At 46.1% G+C, this 12,281-nt stretch overlaps 1 long non-coding RNA gene across 2 annotated transcripts in view; it reads left to right on the top strand.

Moving 5' to 3' along the window:
* Window positions 1-1,162: 1,162 nt before the first annotated feature.
* Window positions 1,163-12,281, top strand: part of LOC144334627 (uncharacterized) — a 32,577-nt gene continuing 21,458 nt past the window's right edge. The window contains exon 1 of one of the 2 annotated variants that reach the window (XR_013404692.1): window positions 1,163-1,313. This is a non-coding gene — a long non-coding RNA (uncharacterized LOC144334627). Of the gene's footprint in view, window positions 1,314-6,779; window positions 6,921-12,281 lie in introns of those variants that run through there. The other variant, XR_013404693.1, reaches the window with a different exon arrangement.

The following is a 12,281-nucleotide window of genomic DNA, read 5'->3' as shown; positions in this document are numbered from 1 at the left end:
GGTTTATCCTAGTTTTAGCACTGAAAGTCCCATGTCCCAGAAGCCCCTCAGACCAGGGCAAAACGAGATGGTTGGTCACCATACTTTACTTGGCAACAAGGGACTTGCATTGTACTGGAAGGCTGGATTTCTCAGTGGTTACAGCAGACACTATGACCCCTAGAGCTGGATGTCGATTCTGGCTCTTCCATTACTGTGGGATCTGGGGCAAGTGTTTTAATTGCTCTTGGTCTTAGTTTCTGATCTGTAAAATGGGAATAATATTTCCTTCACAGGAGGATTTGGGGGAGAGGTAAATAAGATAATGCATGTAGAATCTTAGCATAGTGCTTAGCATAGTATGTTTATTTATTTGACAAATATGTTTTGGCCACTATGACCCTATTTTCCCGTATTTCATTGAATCTAAGGTGCCATCAATTAATTGCATACTGAACAATGATTGGCCTACTACGAAGGAAAAAGTGCTGCCCATTACACTTTGACTTCTGATGGATTGCAAATTATATCTCAATTTCAGAAATATTAAAATGTGAAAAAAAATACCCACCTTAGAATCAATGAACCAGGTACCATACTGGGAACCTCCAGGCTATGGTGGTGAATAAGGCCGTTGAAGTCTCTGCCATTGCTCAATTTGCAGCTCAGTGCAGGCTTCTGGGTGGAGACACGTTTCTAAAAACTCCTGAGGTGTAAGTACGTCTCCTCGAAGAATGTGGCAGGTATCCTATGTTTAATTTAAAATGTCAGATGTGAGGGAGAGTTCCAGGCTGTATGGGGCACTGGAAGAGAAAATTCTGGGTTTTCATGGTCACATGATTGCTCTGGGACCTGGGGCCAGTCAGTTGAGCTTTCTGTGTCGCCGGTGTAAACAGAGGGATTGATTGTAGCTCTGAGGACTTCCTGGCTTCAACCTTCAGGGACTCTGTAGGGTCCCCCAGGTGGCCAAGTCCCCCTCTCCCAGTTGCAGGAAGGGCTTCCTTCTGGATATATGGTCTGTCAAGGGAATGCAACCTCTCCCTGGGTGAGCGCCACTCGCTGCCAGACTGGGACGGGTGGGAGTGGTGCTTGGGGCGGGATAGGCAGGGGAAGCTCCAGGTGTCAGGTTACACTCCTTGCAGGGCACTTCTGGGCCTGAATGGGAGCCAGTGAGAAAGTCCTGCCTTCTCCACCTCTGTTCCTACTGCTGGGTTTTCACAAGGGACATGTGGGGAAATTCCATCTGCCAGGCCTCAGAACCGGTTCGTGGAACCATGACGGCACCTTCCCCCACTCGGTGTGCCTGATTAGCCTCCAGAGGAGGCTTCTGGAAGGTGAGCTGGTGGGGCATTTCTACCCTGTTGTGGGCGATGTGAGGCCAGCACAGACTCCAGGGAGGGCAGCCAGTTTCTACCTAGTCCTGAAAGCAGCACTAAGTTAAACGCTCGCGGGGGTGGGGTGGGAGGGTGGGAAACCCAAGGCTGAGAATACCGTTTGTCTAGAGTGAGACCCGCAGAGCAGTCAGGGGCAGCTTTCTGAATCTCATTATGGGAAGCTGTGAAGCCTTGAGGCCTTGGGGTGCCAGCTAAGGGGGGAAGTGCTCAGTGAGGGCTGAGGGAGGGGCTACCCCTGGGGTCCCTCCTGCTGAAAGTCTGGAGTGGTCAGGGGGATGGGGGCAGAATTAGAGACCTGTCCCAGGACCCTGATTGAGGGTAGAAAGTTATTCCACGTCGGGAGGAGGCTGGGGGCTGATGCAACACTTGAAAATATATATTTATCATTTTTTTTCTGACTAGATAAATACTAGAAAATCTAGAAAAATAGAAAAAAATCCAAAAGAATAAAATAAAAATCACAGCAATCTAATGATCTAGAGTCAACTTCCTTTGACATTCTGGTGTATTTTCTATCAGAATCTGTTTTCTAAACACAGGCCTAGATCTTACATTTGAAGGGCCCAGGGCAAGAGTACAATTGGAGTTCCACATACCGTGTGTTTAAATATTTAATATTTAAATCATTTTTTCTAAGAAAGATTTTCTTCTAAAAGATCAAAATTATCTGTTAAGACCAAAAGGCAAAATTCAAATTACAATGAGTAAATATTAAAAATTTAGATGAAAATTATTTCTGTAAAGTAGACATTAAAATTTTTAAAAAAACATTTGATTACCTTCCATTGCTATTAAAAATAGCACAACTATGCTATTTGAATGGCCAGGGTCCAGGGTCCATAGTTGTCAATGTAAAGAACTGATATACTTCATACATATTATGTCTAGACCTACACAGAGGCAAATTTAAGAGTACAATGAATCGTTTGCTATTGCAAAATATTCCTCCGCTGTTAGGTGCAGCTGTTGCAGATATGCTGCTAATTAGCGAGTACCTCTGGAAGCACGAATTAGAACCTGAAGAAAAGCAAGGAAATGGACGGTTAGCACTGCTAGGATACTATACCTTGTTATGTATGAAAATGTTGCATTCCATGCGACCTGAGAGGAAGTTTTTGACAAATTAATTTGTCTATTCTCTTACATGCTTAAGCACGTCCACTACTCAAATTTTCCCTGTACTCTGAAGCATCGTCCATCTCTGATGTCAGCCACAGCACAGCCCACATGATGTTGTGACGTTGGGTTTCAGTCCCTTTTGTCTCAAAGACAGAGGGCAAGAGCTGGAGACACATTTCCTGGGTCTTGATGATGTTAGTCCCAAGTTAATATTTAGGGTTACGCTATGCAGCACTGAGCACCAGGTCGCAAGGAACAGAAGTGCCTATGTCTTCCTAATAACTATTTGCCTATGTGTGTTTATTAAATGCCGAACACTTTGAATTGTGAGAGCTAAGGCATGGACCACACTTACCCAGGTCTAAGGTCTAAGGTCTAAGCATGTGTGTGTGTGTATAAAACTATGTATATATTTAATTTAAAATTAATGTATTTATTTTAATATTGTAAGGTCTAATTTTTAAAAATACATGTAGAGAAAATTAGTGCTAAATAGTGAGTACCTCTGGAACCACAAATTATATTTTATATGCACAAGGAATTTTAAAATATTAGGAATGTACAATATGTATTATTTCCTCAGTTTTCTAGCATGATTTTTCTTTATAAACATCTTCTAAAAATTTATTTTTAATGATTATACAGTATTCCACAAAACAGATATGTCATTACTTATTTATTTATTGAGACGAAGTCGCACTCTGTTGCCCAGCCTGGAGTGCAATGGTATGATCTCGGCTCACTGTAACCTTGGCCTCCCGGGTTCAAGCAATTCTCCTGTCTCAGCCTCCTGAGTAGCTGTGATTACAGGTGCCCGCCACCATGCCCGGCTAATTTTTGTATTTTTAGTAGAGATGAGGTTTCACCATGTTGGCCAGGCTGGTCTTGAACTCCTAACCTCAAGTGATCCACCTGCCTCAGCCTCCCAAAGTGTGAGCCACTGTGCCTGGCTGTGTCATCATTTATTAAGGCAGTCCTGTCGTGGTTGTTTCCAATTTTTATGTTGTTTCCAATTTTTCTCTACTATCAACACCACCACAATGAACATCCTTGTGTGCATCTAGGATATATTTCTGGAAGTGGCATCCCCAGGTCAGAGCATATACATTGTGTATATTTAGTTGAATCAGGGATTCAAAAAGACCTTTAAAAAGACCCAAGTTGCATTGACAAGCTCTTTTATTTTTTGTTTGTTTAGAGTTGGTCCCAGGTAGACCAAAGCCTGCAGGCAGTACTAGAACTGGCGCAGGGAATGGGGTCTGGAGTTACGGATCCGGACTCTCTCTGAGCTTGGGCAAGTCCCTTCCCCTGTCGGGGCCTCAGTTTCTTTATCCATTCAAAGAAGACTCATTGGTACTGATCTAGCAATAAAAAAAAAAAGGGGGGGAAATAAAAAAAAGAACAAAGAGGAGTCAGAGTAGGTTGCAGAGTCCTTGCAATCAGAAACGCTCTGATTCTGGGAGGCTTTGCTTGCTGGGTAAGTGGAGCCAAGCTCCAGGCTCTGGGGCTCTGTCCCTGAGACCATCCTGCCCCCTGCTGGCCAGTTGCCAAATGCCAGCTTTGTTCCTGACTCCCACAGGGAGATTCCCCAGAAATTTGCTGGACTCCCAGCAACTCAGTTGCCCACTGTGAAAGCAGCAGGCTACAAGAGCATAAGAAGTGAGCACTGACATTGCTACAATTCATTCAGCTGCTGTTTCATTTCTGGAAATCACATTCTTTGGGCTGTGCTTCCAAATGTCTCATTTCATTCGTTTGTTCAGCAAATGGTTCCAAGTTCCTCCTTTGTGTCAGGGCTATGTTAGGGGGCTGGGGACACAGTGTTTGCCTGCAAAAAATGCACAGGCTAGATAGGGCCAAAGAACTGGCCATAGGTTACTACTGTACAGAGGACAGAGAGGGGCACAGAGAGAGGGCTTCAGATGTTTAATTATTAGGCTATTGCTGAGCTTTCGAACCCCCGATCCTCATCTGTCTAGATAAAGAGCATAACTAGATGTATACTGGGTTGAAGAGCATCCCTCCTTAAAACTTGTCCACCCAGAACCTGTGAATGCAATACAGAGTCTTGGCAGATGTAATCAAGTAAAGATGAGGTCATGCTGGTGGGCCCTAATCCAGTGATGGGTGTCCTTATAAGATGAGGAGACAGAGACCCAGAGAGACACGCCGAGGAGAAGGCCAGGCGAAGGCACTCAGAAGTCCCGGAATGATGGGGATTGCCAGGAACCACCAGCAATTAGAAGAGGCAAGGAAGGATTTCTCCCCTGGAGCCCTCAGAGAGACCATGGCTAGCTGACACCTTAATTTTGGACTTTGGGCCTCCAGAAATATGGGTCAATACATTGATATTGTTCTAAGCCACCCAGTTTGTGGTAATTTGTTGCAGCAGCCCTTAGAAACTAATGCAACAAACTCCTTGAGGATGAAAGTTAGCAAACTGAAGAGTACTAGTAATCTAAGTGAGTGTGTGTGTCTGTGTGTCTGTGTGTGTGTCAGGGTGGGAGGAGCTGGGAGTCTCAAGTTGCAGCTTCATCTCGGCTGACTGGCTGTGTGTCCTTGGGTAAGTCCCTTCCTTCCCCTCTCTGGGCATTGGTTTCTTGGTCTATGTAGGAAGACATTAGACTAGCCCAGTAGCTTTTGCAATTAATTCTGCTGCTGTTTCATTTCTGAAAACTGCATTATTTGGGACCATACCAAAACCCTTTTTTCTTTTCTTTTCTTTTTTTTTTTTTTTTAAATAATCAGGGCCCTTTTTTTTTTTCTCAAACAAAAGTAAACATATTGCCCTGCATATAAACGAGCACAGCTAACCCGTGCCAGGCACAGGGTCCTGGGGCTGGTGAAGCACTTTTGGGATTTCCTGACCCTTCTCCAAGAGCACCACAGTTGTGCTGGATCCTGTACTGGCCCTCTGGCATTCAGAAGGTGACATCTGATGTCAAATAACTGTGGGTAAACCCAGAGTGAGTCCCTTTCTTCATGATTTAACAGGAAGGTTTGTTTAGTCCTTGGGGTGTATGAGTCTGGATCACAGAACTTTTATGTGGACTCAGGGAGGGTGAGTGTATCAGTTTCCTGTGGCTGCTGTAGCAAATGGTCACACAGCTGGTGGCTTCATACAACCGGAATTTATTCTCTCGTAATTCTGGAGGCCAGAAGTCCCAAATCAGTCTCACTGGGTGGAAACGGAGGTGCTGGTGGGGCCATGCTCCCTCTGCAGGCTCTAAGGGAAAGTCCTTTCCTCACGTGTTCCAGTCCCTGGTGGCTGCCTGTGTTCCTGGCTTGGGGCCACGTCTCTCCAATTTCTGCTTCTGTGGCCACACTGCCATTTCCTCTGCCTGTGTTAAATCTCCCTCTACCTCCCTCTTATGAGGACACCTGTGACTGTCTTTATTCCCCTCCTCGCCAGATAATCGAAGATCATCTATCTCATTTTCAATTTAACCGCACCTGCAGAGTCTATTTTGCTGTATAAGGTAAGTGCACTGTCTAATCTGGGAATTAGGCCCTGATACTAGGGCCATCATTCAGTGCACTATAGAAGGTGATGTATCCACAGTGAAGCCCATGGCAGAGACCAACTCTGTCAGTCTCTCTTATTCTCATTACTCCCACCCTCCCTCTCTGCCCAGGAAAGAAGCTATAGAAGGCATTTGGAGCCCTTTTTTGGGTAAGGAGTGGAGGTAGGGAGAGAGGAGGCTGTGGCATTGTTTGCCGGCCAACCTGCTGGGCAGCTCCTGCTGAGCTCAGGGCACAGGAAGGCAGAGCCATTCCCACGGAGAAACAGAACAAGGCCCAACCTGGCAGCCGTGTCTGGAGGTAGCCCTTTGTCAAAAGTTCATCTGACCAGGGAGAGAAAGTGCATACTCAGAATTAGATCTTGTGCAAGGAGCTTCCCTGTGACATGTAATCCTCTCAAGAACCCTCTGAGACAGAGGTTATTAGGACCACTTTACAGATGAGAAAACAGGCTCTGGGAGGGCAGTGACTTTCCAAGGATACATAGTGTTAAAAACTTCAGCTGAATTAAATGTAAAGGAATTTAATTGAGCAATGAATCACAGCAGATTCAGAGAGACTCCAGGATGTCTCCTGGTCAGAACAAATTGATAGACAAAAAAAGGGAAGTGACGTACAGAAATCGAAAGTGAGGTACAGAAACAGCTGGATTGCTTACAGTTTGGCGTTTGCCTTATTTGAATACAGTTTGAACACTCAGCAGTCTATGAGTGGTTGAAGTATGCCGCTGGGATTGGCCAAAACTCAGCTATTGTTACAGGCGCATACTCCTAAGTTAGGTTTTCAATCTTGTCAGCCTGTTAAGCTAGGTTACAGTTTGTCCACAAGGACTCAAATGCAGAAGTATGGAGCTCTGGCTGGGGGCGGTGGCTCACAGCTGTAATCCTAGCACTTTGGGAGGCTGAGGTGAGTAGACCACTTGAGGTCAGGAGTTCGAGACCAGCCTGGCTAACATGGTGAAACCCTGTTGCTTCCAAAAATGTAAAAAATTAGCCAGGCGTGATGGTGCGTGCCTGTCATCCCAGCTACTCGGGAAGCTGAGGCAGGAGAATTGCTTGAACCCAGGAAGCAGAGGTTGCAGTGAGCTGAGATTGTGCCGCTGCACTCCAGCCTGAGCGATAGAGTGAGACTCCATGTCAGAAAAGAAGGATGGAGTTCTTCTCAGGCCATATTTAGTTTGCTTTAACAATAGCTAGTGAATGGTGGTGCTAGAGACCAAAGCCATCACTGCCTGCAGGTTTCAGAATATCTGCTTGGGTCTGGGTTTCTGCTGCTCTGAGCTAAGCAGCATGCTGTGAGCATGGGGTCAGAGCACTGGACGTGGGTCTGGGAGCAGAGCCTCTCTTTCTCAGTGGTTCTACTGTGGGCAGGTTATTCCAGTTCTCAGAGCCTCTGTTTCCTTGTCTATAGCGGGCTGAGAATCCTTGACCTAAGTCCTGGGTTAAGAGGTTCCAGGGAACGCGTATTCAGGAAAGCCTTTGTACACCCACTGCCCACAGAGGAGGGGTTGCAGTTCCGGTTTTCCTGGAGCAGCAAGCTGTGGGTGGCCTTCCAGGAGGAACGGTGCTGAGAGCAGGGCTTGTGGGTCTGGCCCCAACAAGTTAACGGACCCCTCCAGAGGTACCCGGCAGGCAGGGAGGGGCCTCCAAAGCAGTCTAGCTTTAGGGGATGGCCATTCAGGGTAATTCAACAGATATTCAGTGGGTCCCATTCTGGGACAAGCTCTGACTGGGTGATGATGACAAGACGTGGTGGTCCCCACCTTCAGCAACCTCTCCAAGAGAGATGGGCATGTACATAGCTGTAAGAGAAAACAGGGCATGATCAGGTCTGGCAGAGTCACAGACACGCACATGGGACACAGAACAGAGGCAGGGCCCGTGGGTGGGCAGTGACATTATGATCCACTATGTAGTCTGATTTCTTTAGCTCCTCCAGTTTGCTTATCACTCTCATCCTGGGGACAGAGAAAGAATAGTTATTATTGTCCTAAATAACTTAAAAATGTAATGGCTACCATAGAGCATGTAGAAGATGCATATAAGCAAAAAGAAGAAGATAAAAAACATTTACAATCCCATTGCTCAGTTGTCAATCTCGTTGCTCCATTGTCAATATTTTGGAGTATTTCTTTCTAATTTTTCTCCATAGATTTTACCCTGCGTACTATTTTGTAGCCTTCTTTTTAGAAAACCTAACAGCAAATAATTTTGTGTTACTAATGGTTTTGTGAACCTATGTGTTTAACTGCATATACAATATTCCATCAAATGGTTGTGTCACACTTTAACCAGCCCCTAATGATCAGATATTTGGTTTGTTTCCTTTTTTTTTTTTTTTTCACTATTACAAGCAGAATCTGGAATAAAATTCCTAAAATTTTTACATCTTTGTTCACGAAGTTAATTATTTCCTCCAGACAAATTCCATAAATATATATATATGTATAATTTGAGACAGGGTTTTGGTGGGGCAAGGTGGCTGATGCCTATAATCCTAGCTCTTTGGGAGGCCGAGGCTAGGAGTTCGAGACCAACCTGGCCAACATGATGAAACCCCATCTCTATTAAAAATGCAAAACATTAGCTGGGTGTCATGGCACATGCCTGTAGTCCCAGCTACTCGGAAGGCTGAGGCATGAGAATCACTTGAACCCAGGAGGCGGAGGTTGCAGTGAGCTGAGATCGAGCCACTGCACTCCAGCCTGGGTGACAGAGTGAGACCCTGTGTCACCCAGGCTGGAGTGCAGTGGCATGATCATGGCTCCCTGCAGCCTCAGCCTCCCGGGCTCAAGTGATCCTCCCATCTCAGCTTCCAATTAGCTGGGATCACAGGAGTTTACTACCCCACCCGACTGATTTTTTTTGGATTTTTAGTAAAGACAAAGATGAGGTCCTGCTTTGTTGCCCAGGCTGGTCTTGTTCTCCCGGGTTCAAGCAATCCTCCTGCCTCAGCCTCCCAAGGTGCTGGCATTACAGGAAATCCTCTAAATAAGTTCCTATGTTTGGAGTTGAGCAGTTTTTTCTATGTTTAAGGCCATATGTATGTGTGTATTTCCCCATTCTCCCATCGGTGGGTTCGTGTTTCCCTGATAGATTTCTAGGACTCTGAAGCACTAGACAGAGGACTATGCCCCCACTCCCACTGTATTGTTGAGGAGGCTGAGGTTTGATGAGGGTAAATGACTTACCCAAGGTCACTTGGGCCAGTAAGTACTAGACGGAAACGCCAGCCCTGGGCTTTGGAGTCACTCTCTAGTACTTTGTCCACTGCGTCACACTGATAGATGACCCTCTCCTATGGTTCTGGGGGAAAAATTCAAGCCTGCCTTGTTTCAATTTAGTCTTGATTCTTAAAATAATCTATTCTCTAACATACAGTAGTGTTAGCAGAGAAAATATGTTCTGCCACTTATTGCTAAAGGAGCTGGAGATCCGCGGTGGGCTGTGACCCTTTAAGAGCGTGCCCTCCATACTGATAAATCAGGCCCTGGCAGGCTGTGCGGAAGATTAGTGCTGACGGGTGTGGAGACAGTTAGTGCAATTATTAACAGGAAACTGTGGCTGGGGATGAGCTGGCTCTGTGTGCATGTGAGCACCTGGATCCCCAACCCAGGGGCTAGACTCTGAGAGCAGCCTGGACTGGAGTACGGTCTGCCAGCCCAGCCCAACCCCAGGGATGGCTCTCAGCTGTGCAGTGCACGTGCATCCACCCCACTCTGCTCTGTTGGTCTTGTGGCCACTTTGCAGCGCCTGGACGAGAGAAAGAGCTGGATCCTGCATCTGGTGCTACATGGGTTTACGTTTGTCCATAAGCACCTCCCTGTTCCCCCTGCCTCAGTTTCCCCACCTGTTTAGCCAAAAGGTTGGACACAATAGTCTCTAAGGGTTCTTCCGAGTCCAAGTCTGCCTGCCTTCCCCATCTGTCCACCCTGGCCGTTCTGGCCTATTGGCTGCCTGAACACCTGAGCAGACACCCATAGAATGTGCTGTTTGGTGGGACCTTACCATCCTTTCACCCAATCTCAGGTCACACACTTTTGCAATGTTTGCAAGAAAGACAATTTTATCTTTTTCTACCTGGACTTATATTTAATTTTAATTTTTTTTTTTTTTTTTTTTTTTTTTTTTTTTTTGTGATGGAGTCTTGCTCTGTCACCCAGGTTGGAGTGCAGTGGCGTGATCTCAGCTCACTGCAACCTCTGCCTCCCAGGTTCAAGTGGTTATCCTGTCTCCGCCTCCTGATTAGCTGGGATTACAGGCACATGCCACTGTGCCTGGCTAATTTTTTGTATTTTTAGTAGAGATGGGGTTTCACCATGTTAGCCAGGATGGTCTTGATCTCCTGACCTCGTGATCCGCCTGCCTTGGCCTCCCAAAGTGCTGGGATTACAGGCGTGAGCCACCACGCCCAGCCTTATTTTTAATTGTTTTTTTGAGACAGAATCTCGCTCTGTCACCCAGGCTGGAGTGCAGTGGCGCGATCTCAGCTCACTGCAACCTCTGCCTCCCGGTTTAAGCAATTTTTGTGCCTTAGTCTCCAAAGTAGCTGGGATTATAGGCATGTGCCGCCATGTGCAGCTAATTTTTGTGTTTTTAGTAGAAACGAGGTTTCACCATGTTGGCCAGGCTGGTCTCAAGCTCCTGGCCTTAAGTGATCTGCTCACCTCAGCTTCCCAAAGTATTGGGATTACAGGCATGAGCCACTGCGTCCAGCCCTGTACTTACTGTTTTCTTCGGAGTCATTCAGCTGCACTGCAGGAGGGCCATCTCAGAGAATTCCAAGTGATCTCAGTTACTTTGGGTTCTCTCTTCCCCTCACTCTTCATCTGCCAGAATTTGTGTCTAAATTTTGGGTGGGAGTTCACTCGGTGCCTTGGCAAAAGAGAGCTGGGGCTGCCTGTGTTTTGGAAGACACTCATCTGTGCTGTCAGCCTTTGAGACCCAGACTGCCGCTCCACCATCCCTCATTCTCAAAGCATACTTCTCCAGAGGTAAGAGCAATCTCACCCACTTTAGAGGCTGCTAAGGGGCATGGGAGAATCCAGCTGCTCTCTTCCACGACAGGAAGCCACAGGGCTCCTAAGGCCCTCTCTGCTCAGGTACACCACACACAGCCGTTTCTACTCTGTCCCTCCCACACTACCCTTGGCACTTGCGAACTCTGCCAGGCTTGATCCTCTGTGGGCTCCCCTGGGGAAGAGGCCCAGCACTCTCCCACTTGAAGATTCTCCAAATCCACCTGAGATTTTTGTCATCCCTGTAACTCTGGCCTACGCCTAGGGAAGGGCAGGGTTCAGGGCTTCTCCATCATCCCACCTCTGACATGGTTCTCTCTCCCAGCCCAGCAGGTTTTAAATTTCTTTTAGGTGAAAAAAAAAAAAAACAAAAAAACAAAACCTGACTCTGACAAATGATGCATTGTTCCCAGTCCTTTCATCTGATTCCTTTTTTTGTTGTTCTTTTAAATCTCTCTGATTCTGCTAAAACAACTTGATTGCCTATTGCGCACTTTGAGTGAGGCAAGAGAAAACGTTATAAGGAAATATGGAGGAAAACACCTCAGTGTATGGCCCAAATATTATCTGGCCCCATTAAGACGGAGGACTGGAGGCTTGGTGAACCCATGGTGGATCTGGGACTGATCCTTGGGTTACACTCTGCCTTTCTCTGGAGCCACATTCAGATGTGAGAAATCCTGCTTTTCTTCAAGTGAAAAACATCCTTGTCTATGTGCTTTCTACCCCTCTTGCTTCTACTCTGAGGCCAGACCCTGGGCAGCCAGGGAGCTCCTGTGGGGTTAGCAGTAGCCCAGATGACCTGGCCCAAGAGGACTACTCAGTGCCAGCCCTCTGTTACCCCTGTCCCAGGATCCTGGTCATGACTGTAGCCAGCCACAGAGCCGTAGAGGCCAGGTGAGGGCTGCAGTCTCCTCTCGTCAGCTTTGGTCAGCATTGCAGAGTCAACTTGGAGCCCCACACTTTGTTATTTAAAAAAAGCTTTTATTGCTTACATTTATTATTATACAAGTAGTGTGCATTTGTTATAAGAGCCAGAAAATAAAGATAAACAAAAAGAAGAAAATAAAACTCATGTACAATCCTAATATCAAGAGAAAACCGTTTTCAACATCTTGGGGTCCATCATTATCCCTGCATATGTCTTTTTCATTTTTAAAGAAAAGAGATCAGACTGTACACATTATTTTTCATTTAATATAATTCTAAACTATTTTTCTATTAAATGTACTTCTGCAAGGTTATTTCCA

The sequence above is a fragment of the Macaca mulatta genome, chromosome 15 (assembly GCF_049350105.2).
Source record: "Macaca mulatta isolate MMU2019108-1 chromosome 15, T2T-MMU8v2.0, whole genome shotgun sequence".
NCBI classification, from domain to species: domain Eukaryota; kingdom Metazoa; phylum Chordata; class Mammalia; order Primates; family Cercopithecidae; genus Macaca; species Macaca mulatta.
This window is presented reverse-complemented; position numbering and strand designations above follow the sequence as displayed.